The sequence below is a fragment of the Ranitomeya variabilis genome, chromosome 6 (assembly GCF_051348905.1).
Source record: "Ranitomeya variabilis isolate aRanVar5 chromosome 6, aRanVar5.hap1, whole genome shotgun sequence".
Classification (NCBI taxonomy): domain Eukaryota; kingdom Metazoa; phylum Chordata; class Amphibia; order Anura; family Dendrobatidae; genus Ranitomeya; species Ranitomeya variabilis.
The window spans coordinates 320,795,768-320,809,309 of NC_135237.1; the positions used below are offsets into that span (position 1 = coordinate 320,795,768).

The 13,542-nt window shown below is 41.1% G+C and overlaps 1 protein-coding gene across 1 annotated transcript in view; it reads left to right on the forward strand.

The window, feature by feature from the left end:
• Nucleotides 1-13,542, forward strand: part of SERPINB5 (serpin family B member 5) — a 48,652-nt gene that overhangs the window by 10,083 nt on the left and 25,027 nt on the right. The window lies entirely within an intron of this gene.

The window sequence follows — 13,542 nt, forward strand, 5'->3', positions numbered from 1 at the left end:
GGATTCCCTAGCAACCAGGCAACCCCCATATGTACTCAGGCTGGCTAGCAGCTGTAAATCATTCAGCTGCGGCGATGAAAACGAAATCTCTGAAGCAACGGGTATACTCGCTCATCACTAAAAGCTACCTCTGATTGCAGAATAATAGACCAGGGAATTAAGGCCTGTGGTGAAACCATGCCGCTGCTCCCAACTGTCAATCCTTGGGAGTGCACTGCCCCACAATAAGCAGGAAGCCAGGAGGCATAGCAGCAGTGCACTCCAGAAGAAAGACAATGAAACTTAACCAGGGAGGGGAGCACCTCCATATAGTTAAAGTGACGTAAATGCGTATTTGGTAACACCCAGTACCTGTGGAGCTGCTGCTCTGCACTGTGAGGTTCATTCCCTCATCTGCTCTAACTCATGGAGCCTGATCATGTTCATAGCTGTCAGTGTTAAAACTGACTTTTGTGGCTGTGCTACAACAATTTGCTCCTACATCTGCAAGCTGGCACCTCTTCTAACACTGAAAGGAAGCACTTGAAGCGAGTGCCTATCATTAATTACAGAATATGGTAGGGAGTATCTTTTATCACATCCTTTTCACTGGTCTGTGTAACAGCCATTCTCCTCTAGGGTGTGGAGCAACTACTGTACAAAAACCTTTTGTCTGGGCCCTGCTTCACTATCCAAGAAAATGGGACACATGTGGAGAAGATTAACAATTCCTGGACTAGTCTTAAAATGCACTAAATTCATCTCAGCGGCTCATGCTGTTTTTTATGCCACTCCTGGAGCACACTTGAATAAACTTGGAGTACATTATAAACTTAGTTAGCTACACCTCCTTTCATAGACATTGTATAAAAGTGTTTAATGAGGTCCAAAAATGTTCCCAAAACCCTTAATAAATGTGGCACATGGCATTTCCATTAGAATTCTGGGTCAATTTGATGTGTACATTTAATTTAATAAATTTACTCCATGGTTTAAGTAATTTAATTCCTGATGCATTGTTTAGACCTCAATACATAGTCTTCTCATTGCTGATGACATGGCCAAATATCAGAATAATGTACAATTTGTTCTATAAATTCTTCACCATACACTTAATATTGGGCACATGACCGACACCTGACTCGGACATCTGACTTTTATATATTATTGTGACATCAAAGTGTCATATTGAGACATCCTTAAAATGTCAGATGCCAGTCAAGTATCAAATGTCAGGAGTTAGGGTGAGGAATTTATATCAAATTTACATTATTCTGATACTTGACACTCACATCACAATGTTAGGACATTCTCAGATGTCGGAGTCAACTATCAGAGTAATGTACATTTAATGCAAATTCTTCAACTTGACACCTGACTCTGGTATCAGACTTTGATATCTGACTCGGACAGAGTATTCTACAACATATCCTTCAGTTTTAGGCCAGATTCACATCATGTTTTATTCACTGGCCAGAACATAGGGGATTATTTCTGAAGCTCTGAAAAATGAGATGATGTATGCACTGATGAGGCCATTGACTTTAATGATGCAGATGGAGTTACTTTATGCTCTGTCAGACATTATTTTTGGAAGTATCCACCTATTTCAGACAGGCACCAAATTTGGTCAAATAATGTCTGACACAGTTTTCAGTGAATCCATCTTCATCATTAAGTCAATAGCCCTGGCAGCGCATGCGCCTGAATCTCATTTTTCAGGGCTTCAGACGTAATCCCCTGTGCACTGATGAGTGACTAAAATATAACGTGATCCCAAAACTGAAAGATGTGTTGCTGAATGCTCAATGTAACAATTACCAGGTTTCAAAATCAGGTATCAAAGTCAGATATCATACGCCCAAATCCCTTCAGAGATAATCCCCTACAGAGCTCCTGACAAGAGGATAAAACGTGATGTGAGCATAGCCGTATGCCTTTGTGTATCTTTACTCTTATCCTTCACCTCAATATGGCTGTGTCTCACAAATGACAGCATTATCTGTTAACTGTTTTATCTGTGTTCATCATTACTTTATTCACCTTATCCTGCAATATCTTTGGTATAATGCCATCTGTTTTTAATGTGAACATACAGATTAATAAAGGGAGGCAATCACATTCAAATATAATTGGATTAGACTTTCAGGATAAACATATACATCCAGAGTCATTAAAAGGGTTGTGCAGGATTTGTGTGTTTGATAACCGCCCTGGGAATATAGCCATAAAAAACAAACATTTTCTCGTATACTTATAGTTTCAATTATTTCTTTGTTCTTCATCGCAGGAGTCCCAATGGCTAAAGAGCTGTAACTAGACTACAAAGAAGGCAAATAAATAGTAAAGTCACATGAACACCATATTAGCTGTCTCTCGTGGCTTGAGCAGCCTTTGGAGAATGCAGTTAATGTTTTATATAACCTCTATGCTGATGTAATTCAAATTTAAATATTGTTATACAATATGCGTGAAATGACTGAGAAGACAGTTTAATTACAAGACACATATGAAAATGAACTTTGTTTAGCCATCAGACATACTTTTTCAGATGAATATGCTTTTACAGCAATTTATACCTTACACTCTTTATTTTGTGCCTTTTTTTCTGACTTTGACTTTCATAATGTCTGCTAAATGCCGGATTAAATGCAACGCATTTGCAACACTGTGATCCGAAGATCCTTCATTTGCTTTACAACATAGCATTTATTAGTTGTCAGTAGAGTCAAGTTATAACTTGTGATGTAATGTGATTTTTGGTGTTAAGTAACATGTAACTTTATCAACATAGACTCATACGTAAATTGCAAGTGACTGCAACCTATATTTTTACATTTAAATGGTAACTATAATAGTAAAGCAAGTCTGAGACTATTTGCCCTAATGATTTTTAGTGGAACAACTTGTTCTATCAAATGTTGTGGATAGCATTGTGGATTATTCTATGGAAATGGTGTGGATTTATCGCAAATTTCAACTTTTCTGTTGCATCTTGTCGATTTCAATTCCACGGTGCCAGTCATTTTAGGGAAGCGTCAGAGAGTTGTATAACTCAGATTGGGATCGCAACGTAATGCTCTGACCGGACGGCGGCTCTCCTGAACCGAGCGTGATAGCTGCATGCAGGTATTACATGCTGTCACCCTCGGATCAGGAGAGCTGACAGCAATTCCCGTCCAAGCTAAATGGACATCTGACTCTTCCCTTACAACGTGGATTTTCTGCCCTCTCTGCCTATTACATTTCAGGAATACTCACCCACAATGCTTCTACAGAAATGTACAACACAAGAATTTCACAGATACACCATAAAGGCCCCGTCTCACATAGCGAGATCGCTAGCGAGATCGCTGCTGAGTCACAAGTTTTGTGACGCAACAGCGACCTCAGTAGCGATCTCGCTATGTGTGACACGTACCAGCGATCAGGCCCCTGCTGCGAGATCGCTGGTCGTGTCGGAATGGCCTGGACCTTTTTTTGGTCGTTGAGGTCCCGCTGACATCGCTGAATCGGTGTGTGTGACACCGATCCAGCGATGTCTTCACTGGTAACCAGGGTAAACATCGGGTTACTAAGCGCAGGGCCGCGCTTAGTAACCCGATGTTTACCCTGGTTACCAGCGTAAATGTAAAAAAAAACAAACAGTACATACTCACCATCTGATGTCTGTCAGGTCCCTTGCCGTCTGCTTCCTGCTCTGACTGCCGCCGTAAAGTGAGAGCACAGCAGTGACGTCACCGCTGCGCTCTGCTCTCACTGTACGGCGGCTCAGTCAGAGCAGGAAGCAGACGCCAAGGGACCTGACAGGCAACAGATGGTGAGTATGTACTGTTTGTTTTTTTTTACATTTACGCTGGTAACCAGGGTAAACATCGGGTTACTAAGCGCGGCCCTGCGCTTAGTAACCCGATGTTTACCCTGGTTACCCGGGTGCTGCAGGGGGACTTCGGCATCGTTGAAGACAGTTTCAACGATGCCGAAGTCGTTCCCCTGATCGTTGGTCGCTGGAGAGAGCTGTCTGTGTGACAGCTCCCCAGCGACCACACAGCGACCACACAGCGACGCTGCAGCAATCAGCATCGTTGTCTGTATCGCTGCAGCGTCGCTGTGTGAGACGGGGCCTTAAGAGTAACCAGGGCTCAAACACTAACAGCATGAGGACTATTAGAAATCAATAGGGCGTAATAAAACAGAGTATATTGTGACCAAGTTGTATATTACTCCATATAATAAACAATATATAAAATATTATTAATGAAATTATAGATAAAAGCAAGATGCTGCACTATGTGAAGGTAAGCACTACTTAAATAAACCAGCACAAGCAAATTCAGTTATTAACCCCTTAATGACCAGGGGTATTTCCGTTTTTGAATTTCCATTTTTTGCTCAACTTGTTCCCAGAGCCATAACTTTTTTAGTTTTTTTGTCAATATGGCGATGTGAGGGTTGTTTTTTGCAGGACAAGTTGTACTTTTGAACGACACCATTGGTTTTAACAAGAAACAAGAAGCAAAGCGAAGGTCATAAATGGGGATCACCACACAATGGATTTAAACAAGATATGAACACAGCTTTTATTAGTAAATATTAACAAACATGAAACATGCATTTAGAAAAAACACACAATTAAAAACATTTAAAAAAGGTAACATACTTGTTCCTTATAAACACAGCCCATAATAAGGCTAACACCTGCGCCAGAGAAAGATCAGGCCAACCCCTATCAAAGGGTGCCTATATGGACACCACTATATATGCACTAGAGATGTAACAGGGCAAACCCATGGATAAATCCCTAAGGGTGGACAGAGTGAAAAACAGTCCTAACAAGACATACCCTAATAAATATTCACATTATCCTTGTCAATCCAACCAATAACACAACCCTTGATATCGGGATAACCCAAATGGGTGTGCACAGGAGTGATTCTCCTGATTCACATCCCCACATGGGCTGAATGCAAGCAAAGTGCAGGGTGCCCTGTATAAAGCCGTTCACATACTATACCATGAACCCATCAGGGTTATGATCTCACTTTGTAGACCGTGGTGCCCCCTTATACGTATATGACCATTGGTTTTAACATATCGACTACTGGAAAACAGGAAAAAATTCAGAGTGCAGTGAAATTGCAAAACAAGTGCAATTCCACAGTTGTTCTTTGCTTTTTTTTACCATGTGCACTAAATGCTAAAACTGACCTGCCATTTTGATTCTCCAGGTCATTACGAGTTCACAGACACCAAACATGTCTAGGTTCTTTTTTGTTTAAGTGGTGAAAAAAAAAATTGTTGTAAAAAAAATGGTGCCATTTTCAGAGACTTGTAGTGTCTCCATTTTCCATGATCTGGGGTTGGATGAGGGCTTATTTTTTTGTGTGCTGAGCTGACATTTTTGACCATTTTGGTGTAGATCCGATCTTTTGATTGCCCGTTATTGAATTTTATTGCAATGTAGCGGAGTCTGGCGCTTTGAATTTTTTTCTCATTATGCAATCGGGTTAATTTTTTTTTTTATAATTGATAGATCGTGCAATTCTGAATTTGGCAATACCATTTACAGTATATGTATATTTGATTTTTTTATTGTTTTATTTTGAATGGGGCGAAAGAGGGGTGATTTTAACTTTTATATATTTTTTATATTTTTGAAAACATTTTATTTTACTTTTTACATGCTTCAATAGTCTCCATGGGAGTCTAGAAGCTGCAATACTTTGACCGCATCTGCTAAACAACATGATCAGATCGCCTGTATGTAGCAGAAATGCTCACTTGCTATGAGCGCCGACCATGAGGTGGCGCTCATAGCAATCTGGCAATGACAACCATAGAGGTCTGCCGCAGACCTCTGGTTGTCATGCTGACCCATTGGTGACTCACGATCATGTGATGTGGTCACCGATGGGTGGGATTAGCGACGCACCTCCTGTAAGAGCAAGTCAAATGCTGCTGTCAGAGATTGACAGCGACATTTAGCTAGTTAACAGCTGTGGGTGGATGGCAATTCCACCCGCGGCTGTTGCAGGCACGTCAGCTGTATAGATCAGCTGTTATGTGCCCAGAAAGGTGCAAACAGGGGGAGGCAGACATGGACGTACTATTACGCCACATATCGGAAAGCGGTTAAAGTATACAGCACAAGACAGTAAATGCTACAATATAGAGGGATATACAGTGGGGAAAATAATTATTTGCTACATTGCGGATTTTGCAAGTTTTCCAACTTAAAAAAAAATGGAGAGGACTGTAATTTTTAACGTAGGTACACTTCAACTGTGAAAGATAGAATCTTAAGAATATCCAGAAAATCCAGCTGTATGATTTTTACATAATTAATTTATTGCATGAAATAAGTATTTGATACAATAGAAAAACAGAATCTAATATTTTTTAAAGAAACCGTTGTTTGCAATTACAGAGGTCAGATGTTTCCTGTACTTCTTGACCAAGTTTGCACAAATTGCAGAAGGGATTTTGACCCACTCCTCATATAGACCTTTTCCAGATCTTTCAGGTTTCGGGCTGTTGCTGGACAACATTGGGTTTTAGCTTCCTCCAAAGATTTTCTATTGGGTGCAGGTCTGGAGACTGGCGTGCTAGAAGATGAAGCCATGACCCATCTTGAATGCTCTTACTGAGGGAAGGAGGTTGTTGAACAAAATCTTGCAATGCATGACGTCATCCATGTATGATGTTTCCCCCACCAAGCTTCACAGTTGGGATGGTGTTCTTGGAGTTGTACTCATCCTTCTTCCTCCAAACACGGCGAGTGGAGCTAATGTCAAAAAGTTCTGTTTTGGTCTCATCTGACCACAAAAACTTCTCCCATGCCTTCTGTGGCATCCAGATGGTCACTGGCAAACTTGGAACGTACCTGGACATGTGCTGGCGTGAACAGGGGTTAATACATGATGGCGTAGTGTGTTACTAATGGTAATGTTTGAGACTTTGGTTCCAGCCCTCTTCATGTCATTATCCAGGTCCTCCTATGTAGTTCTGGGCTGATTCCTGACCTTTCTCAGAATTATGCTTACCCCAAGAGCCAAGATCTTGCATGGATTCCCAAACCGAGGAGGATTGACAGTCACCTTGTGTATCTTCCATTTTCTAATAATTGTGCCAACAGTTGTTTCCTTCTCACTAGTCTGCTTGCCTATTGTTTTGTAGTTCATCCCAGCCTTGTTCAGGTCTTCAATTTTGCCCCTGGTGTCCTTAGACAGCTCTTTGGTCTTGGCCTTGGTGGAGAGGTTGGAATGTGATTGATTGAGTGTGTAGACAGCGAGTTAAAACAGGTGCAATTAATACAGGTAATGAGTGCAGAGTAGGAGGACTTCTTAAAGAAAAATTAACAGGTCTCTGAGAGCCAGAATTCTTGCTGGTTGGTAGGTGATCAAATACGTATTTCATGCAATAAAATTCAATTTAATTATTTAAAAATCATGCAATATGATTTTCTGTTTTTATTTTTAGATTCTTTCTCTCACAGTTTAAGTGTACCTACGATAAAAATTACAGACCTCTTCATTCTTTGTAGGTGGGAAAACTTGCATAATTGGCAGTGTATCAAATACTTATTTTCCTCACTGTCTGAATAGTTCCCCATAAGGTGAGCTGTCTGTTTAACAACAAAAAAGTAAAGTGTAATCAAATACATGCACTGTTGCTGATGTCTGCTTGTCCCTGTCTCGCCACCCACGTTTTGCACTTATTCGTGTTCATGACCCCTGCGTGATTCCAAAACCATACTATGAAAGAAGCCAAATTAGCAGCAGGGGTATGGGTTTAGAGTTTTGCCCACTCTCTGAGACTTTCTATCATAGTAGGGTAGAAGGTAATACAGTGCAATAAATTACTAATCATACACAAAGCCAACATTAAGAAAACCCTTAAATTAATTGATTTACTATAAACAACTAATCATTGGCTTTCTCTTTTTTTGGATAACTGGCCCAGACCTCCATGAAAGGTTTCTCCTATTAAAGAGATATGGGCATTTATGGTTCCTCTTTAACCCTAGAACGCATACCCATAGAAATCTACACATTCACGCACCTGGGGCCTTTTAGGCCTGTTTACAATTATCATGGAATAACTCAAATAAAAATACTTATACAAATAAGTTTATTGCAAAGTAAGGATGCATTCCCACTAGCGCAGGGGTCCGCCAGGACGGGATTCCATAATGGATCTGACCTCCTGGTGACCCCAGCTAAGGCTGGCGGACGCATACCTGGGGCCTCGCAGGAATGCCAGGTTACTTGTTTTCTATTTTCTGTAAAATTACTTTAGTTAGAATTTTGAAACTCTAGGTAATCCTCAGGTATATAGTTGTTAGTAATTTTCAGTTGTTCATATATTTTTATGTTATAGGCATTTCGGTATAACAACCTTTTTTTGGGGACTACCCCATATTCACGCACCTGGGGCCTTTTAGGCCTGTGTGCAAATAACACGGAATAACTCAAATAAAAATACTTTTCAAAATTTATTTTACAATTGCAAGGTAAGGATGCATTCCAACTAGCGCTGGGGTCTGCCAGGAGGGGATCCGTAATGGATCTGACCTCCTGGTGACCCCAGCTAAGGCTGGCAGAATCCCACCATTCCGGCAGCCTTAGCTGGAGTTACCAGGAGGTCAGATCCATTATGGATCCCCTTCTGGCGAACCCCAGTGCTACTGGGAACACAGCCTAAGATGTGTATATTTCAAAACATAATTATGTGCATAAAACAACAAAAAAGTAAGTAAACGGGCACGCCAAATATAGGTATTCTATATGCAATTTTTTTATGAAAACATTTTTTGGTTGTAGCAAACTTGATGCAGGAATATTTATTTGTAACTTTACATATTCCCCCAACAATTCTCACATATTATTTTTTCGGCTGAATGTTCCTTGCATACATTTTGTCCGCAAGTAGAACAGAAACGCTCCGATTTTCTTTCCTTCTTTGCTGGACAAATATAGCAGCGCTTTCTTTTTTTTTCTCTTTGCTCTGGATGTTCCAGAAAGCGTATTCCACATCAGATCATTGCCTCCGTAATTTGCCTTGATAAGCATATCATGCTGCTTCTCTCCATCATAGTAGGCATCAAAAGTTCATAACAAAGTTCTGTCAATAATAGACGTCTCTTATCTTTCCTGTTGGCATGGAATTCTGGATTAGTTTGACAATAAACAATGTAGCTATTGAGGGCTGACACATCAAGGATATTGGAAAAAAGGGAAACAGGCCAACGTTTAGTCTGCCTTTTGCACGAATACTCTCCAATCATTTCGTCCATCTTGTCGACACCTCCTTTTGTCTTATTATAATGCAGTATGATTTCAGGGTTTTTTTTCCTGTCATTGGTGTCAATACTTCCATCATGATGCAATGTACTCAGTAATATCACGGATTTTTCTTTCTTGGCTTTATAAGACACCATTGTGCTTGATTGCAGAAACTGAATACACTCTCGTAGATTGTTCGCTGTGCATTGTGCTTCATGATTGGAGGAATTTCGCGGCTGTTTGGCCTCATAGTACCAACAAGTGTAAGTTGCTTTTGAAGCAAAAAGTTGGCCATTTCAAAATTGGTAAAGTAATTATCCATTGTAATATTTTTTCCTGAATTGAAAATTGGTAGAGCAAGTGTTTTTACTATGTCGGAACATAGGTCTTTCTGGACTGGAGCATCAGCTTCTTTGCCACAGTAAATCAGACCATTCATCCCATAATAGCTTGCTGAATCGCACATCGAGAAAATTTTTATGCCATACTTAGCTGGCTTACTGGGCATATACTGAATGAATTTGCAACGTCCCCTAAAGGCAAGAAGTTGCTCGTCCACTGTCACATTATCACTGGAATGGTAAAGCTTTGTACAGTTCTTGATAAAAAGATTCCAGATATAGCTAATAGGGGCTAATTTATCGGTTGCCAACCTCATAGGGCGAGTTCTCTTTTCATCAAAGCGAAGGCATCTCCGAATACCCTCAATTCTATTGATGGACATAATAGCTTTGTAGTGTGGATCTGTAAATGGGTCCTGAAATAACTCTCTGATTGGAACAACGTATGACTTTGTCGACCCTGCCAGAAGAGTAAGGCCAATATAAGCATATCGTTCCTCTTTAGTTATATTTTTCCATGTTTTCTTTCTTCCTGACGCGATACGTTTTCCTTCTACGTTAGTTCACAAAACTACCTCATCTGCAATATCATCCGAAACAAATTTACAGAAAACATCTCTTTTGGACATGAATTGGGGAATTCCGACAGCTCCTTGAGCAACTCTAATAATGTTATGTGATGGGGTACGTGCAGGAGCCGCAGCAGTACTGTTCCAAAAAATATTCATTTTAGATGTTCTATTTGAACGTTCTGCTGGATCCACTACTTCTTCATCATCTGAAGAATCGCTGGACGATGCAGTTGATACATTAGCTGGTGGCATGTACTCTTCATCGGACAAAGAAATTTCACTTTCTTCATCACTATTGAAAACAATCTCCTCGATTTCATGGTCAGCCAATCCCCTGGAAGTAGACTGTGCCATTGTAATTTTAGATGTCAGTAAACTAAAAAGAAAAAAAAAAATATTACAATCAGGCTTGTGCACTGTAAACAGTATGTGATAAGACTCTTTGTTAGGGTCCCAGCACACCAAGCGATATAAAGCGGGTAAAGTGCAGCCCCCCTCCTCTTACCTTCCACAGATCACTTTCTTGTAGTGCAGTAGAAGCCTCTAGTTTTGGAGCTCAGAAAGTTTCTATTTCCAGACAAAAGAAAGCTGACTTCTTCCTCCAAAGTCTCTCCAGCAATTAGGACAAAAAGATCTGCGATGAGGTCAGAGACACATGACTTTGTGAGGGAGCCTTCTTCCAAGATCACATGACCAAGTTGTCATGCAGAATCCACACTCTTCCCAGCAATAGCAGAGTCATAAAAGTTCTTCCCCAGCAACAATACAGACAAAAAGACTGAGTATTACATGTGAACCTAGTACAGGCCTAAAAGGCCCCAGGTGCGTGAATATGGGGTAGTCCCAAAAAAAGGTTGTTATACCGAAATGTCTGTAACATAAAAATATATGAATAACTGGAAATTACTAACAACTATATACCTGAGGATTACCTAGATTTTCAAAATTCTAACTAAAGTACTTTTACAGAAAATAGAAAACAAGTAACCTGGCAGGCCTGCGAGGCCCCAGGTATGCATTCTAGGGTTAAAGCACATAGCCACCTTTATTTTTACTTTATCTCATCTCTTATATGTCAATACATATACCCCCATTACCATTGTACATACAGACACACATGCACATGATAATATATACTTACCTTGTAATGTCTTCACATCCTGCTCAGTCCCGATGTGTCCGGATCCCAGAATTCCAAGTGGCGGAAGTTCACCGACCACCATATTAGGGTACCCAAGTGATGGGTGTCTCAATATGGAAACTGCTGGTAGTACCAACCTTTTGCGCAGTATCACCAGTGGAACACCGTCGCACCACACACACGCACGCACACACACACACACTGTATACGCCGTACGCACCACACACACACACCCACACTATATACGCCGTACGCACCATACACACACACACACTGCAACGCCGTACGCAGCCTATTGTGTGGTACCACCAGCGGAACACCGTTGCGAACATACCATCGCCAGGATCAGCCAAATGATTCACTGACCACCGCCATCTTTGTACAGGAGTAGCGCATGCTCAGTTTTAATGTGACCACCGCTATCTGTCTGCACAAAGATGGCTGCGGTCTGATTTACTGCACCTGCGTGAATTACGCGCAGGCGTAGTGAATCATTCGGCTGATCCCGGCGGCAGATTTGTGACGTGTCTACAGGTAGAGGAAGTCGGTCACATTAAAGCGGTTTTCCCACGAATGAAAGTTAATTTTAAAAATTGTGTCTGACTGTGTATGAGACCACATGGGGTACATAGGTCAAAGAAGAGATGACATGAGAGGAGAAAACAGCAGATAGGGGAGAGAGAAAGCGCACAGGGGTGAGAGAGACTGAGCTCTTGCGGGACAGCACATGAGGGGAGAACACAGCACAGGAAGGAGAGAGACAGCAGACAAGGGGGATAGCACATGGGGCAGACAGGTCAAAGAAGAGAGCACAGACGGGAGAAGTCAGCACATGAGGAAAGAGAGAGTGGATAGGTGGGTGAGCACATGAGGGAGAGATTCTCAACGCTGCAAAGCCTGCCCATCATGACATTACCACCCTCCCGATGCGATAGCATCGGGCCTCCATCTAGAATATAATTAACTTCCTTTGGTTCTCCGGTTTGTTAATATGACTGATCTAAGGAGGTAGACACAAGTATTGTGTGACGAATGGCAGTCACAGCAATGAATTTGGAAATTGTGGTATTTATATAATTAACTGTAGAGTTCAATATCAAGCAGTGTTTGTGCATCATTGACAGTTTCACTGCCATGCAAAAAGCCTACATAAAATGTATCTTCAAGATGCTGCATTGAAAAATAGCTGCCACGTATCCTTACATTCATTACCTTCCAGCCACCGTCAACCACAATGCTACACCACAAAATGCCTGCCACCTTATCCTTTCCCAATACAGAAAGGGGTACCGTGAGGGCAGAAACGCAATTGGCAGTAATAGTCACAAGGGGTGCAGATATGTCAAAAGGAGGTGGAATGTAAAAATGGGCATAGCTTAAAACTGTGACAACATTTTAATGCAATTGTTTTTACACAGAGTAAGCTATCTAATAAGCTGTTAGTATAGGGGAACTGAAACTGGACAGTTTAAAGATGAAATTTATCAAACAGCATAAAACAAATATGATAAATCTGACGCATATTTTTAGACTGTTTCATCAGAGTTTACACTATCTAAAGGCCTTTATACACTTTAGACTAATGTTGGGTGAGCCTGTAGTTATACATGGATTTGGCCGCTAGCCTAATGTATGTTGGGGGCCCAATACAACTGATTGTTGGGAAAGATATTGATCATGCATGTTCGATTTCTTACTGCCGATTGCTTTGTTCTCCTGGAAATAAGATGACTTCAGACATGTCTGGGGTTGGCTTCCTCTTAAAGCATACAGGAGATCTCAGCCGACCAAGCACTCCTGTGAATGGCAGAGTTGACTGGGATGGCTGGTGGCTGAACAATCTGTCAAGCGATGGTTCACCCAACAGTCATCCAATGTGTATGGTGGCATTAAATTTACACACTATTGACAAATATACCCCACTGGTCTCTGTGCTGTCCACTTTGAAGAATTTATGTTTAAATTAGATGCCAGAACAAACACCATAGTTTTTGCATGCAACTTTGCTTAAAGCATCACTCCAGCATTTATTTTTATTGCACCGCTAGAGTGGTGCTTTAAATGTAAGTCCTCTGCACCCTGTCTGATACTCACCTGACCCGACTTCATCCATTTCCAGTGCCGCTCTCATCGGACTCTGACAAAAAGTGACCTGCTCGTAGCTTCAGTGTTTCACGGAAGTCGCAAGAGGTTACTTTTCAATATAAGTCTATGAAGGCCTCCTT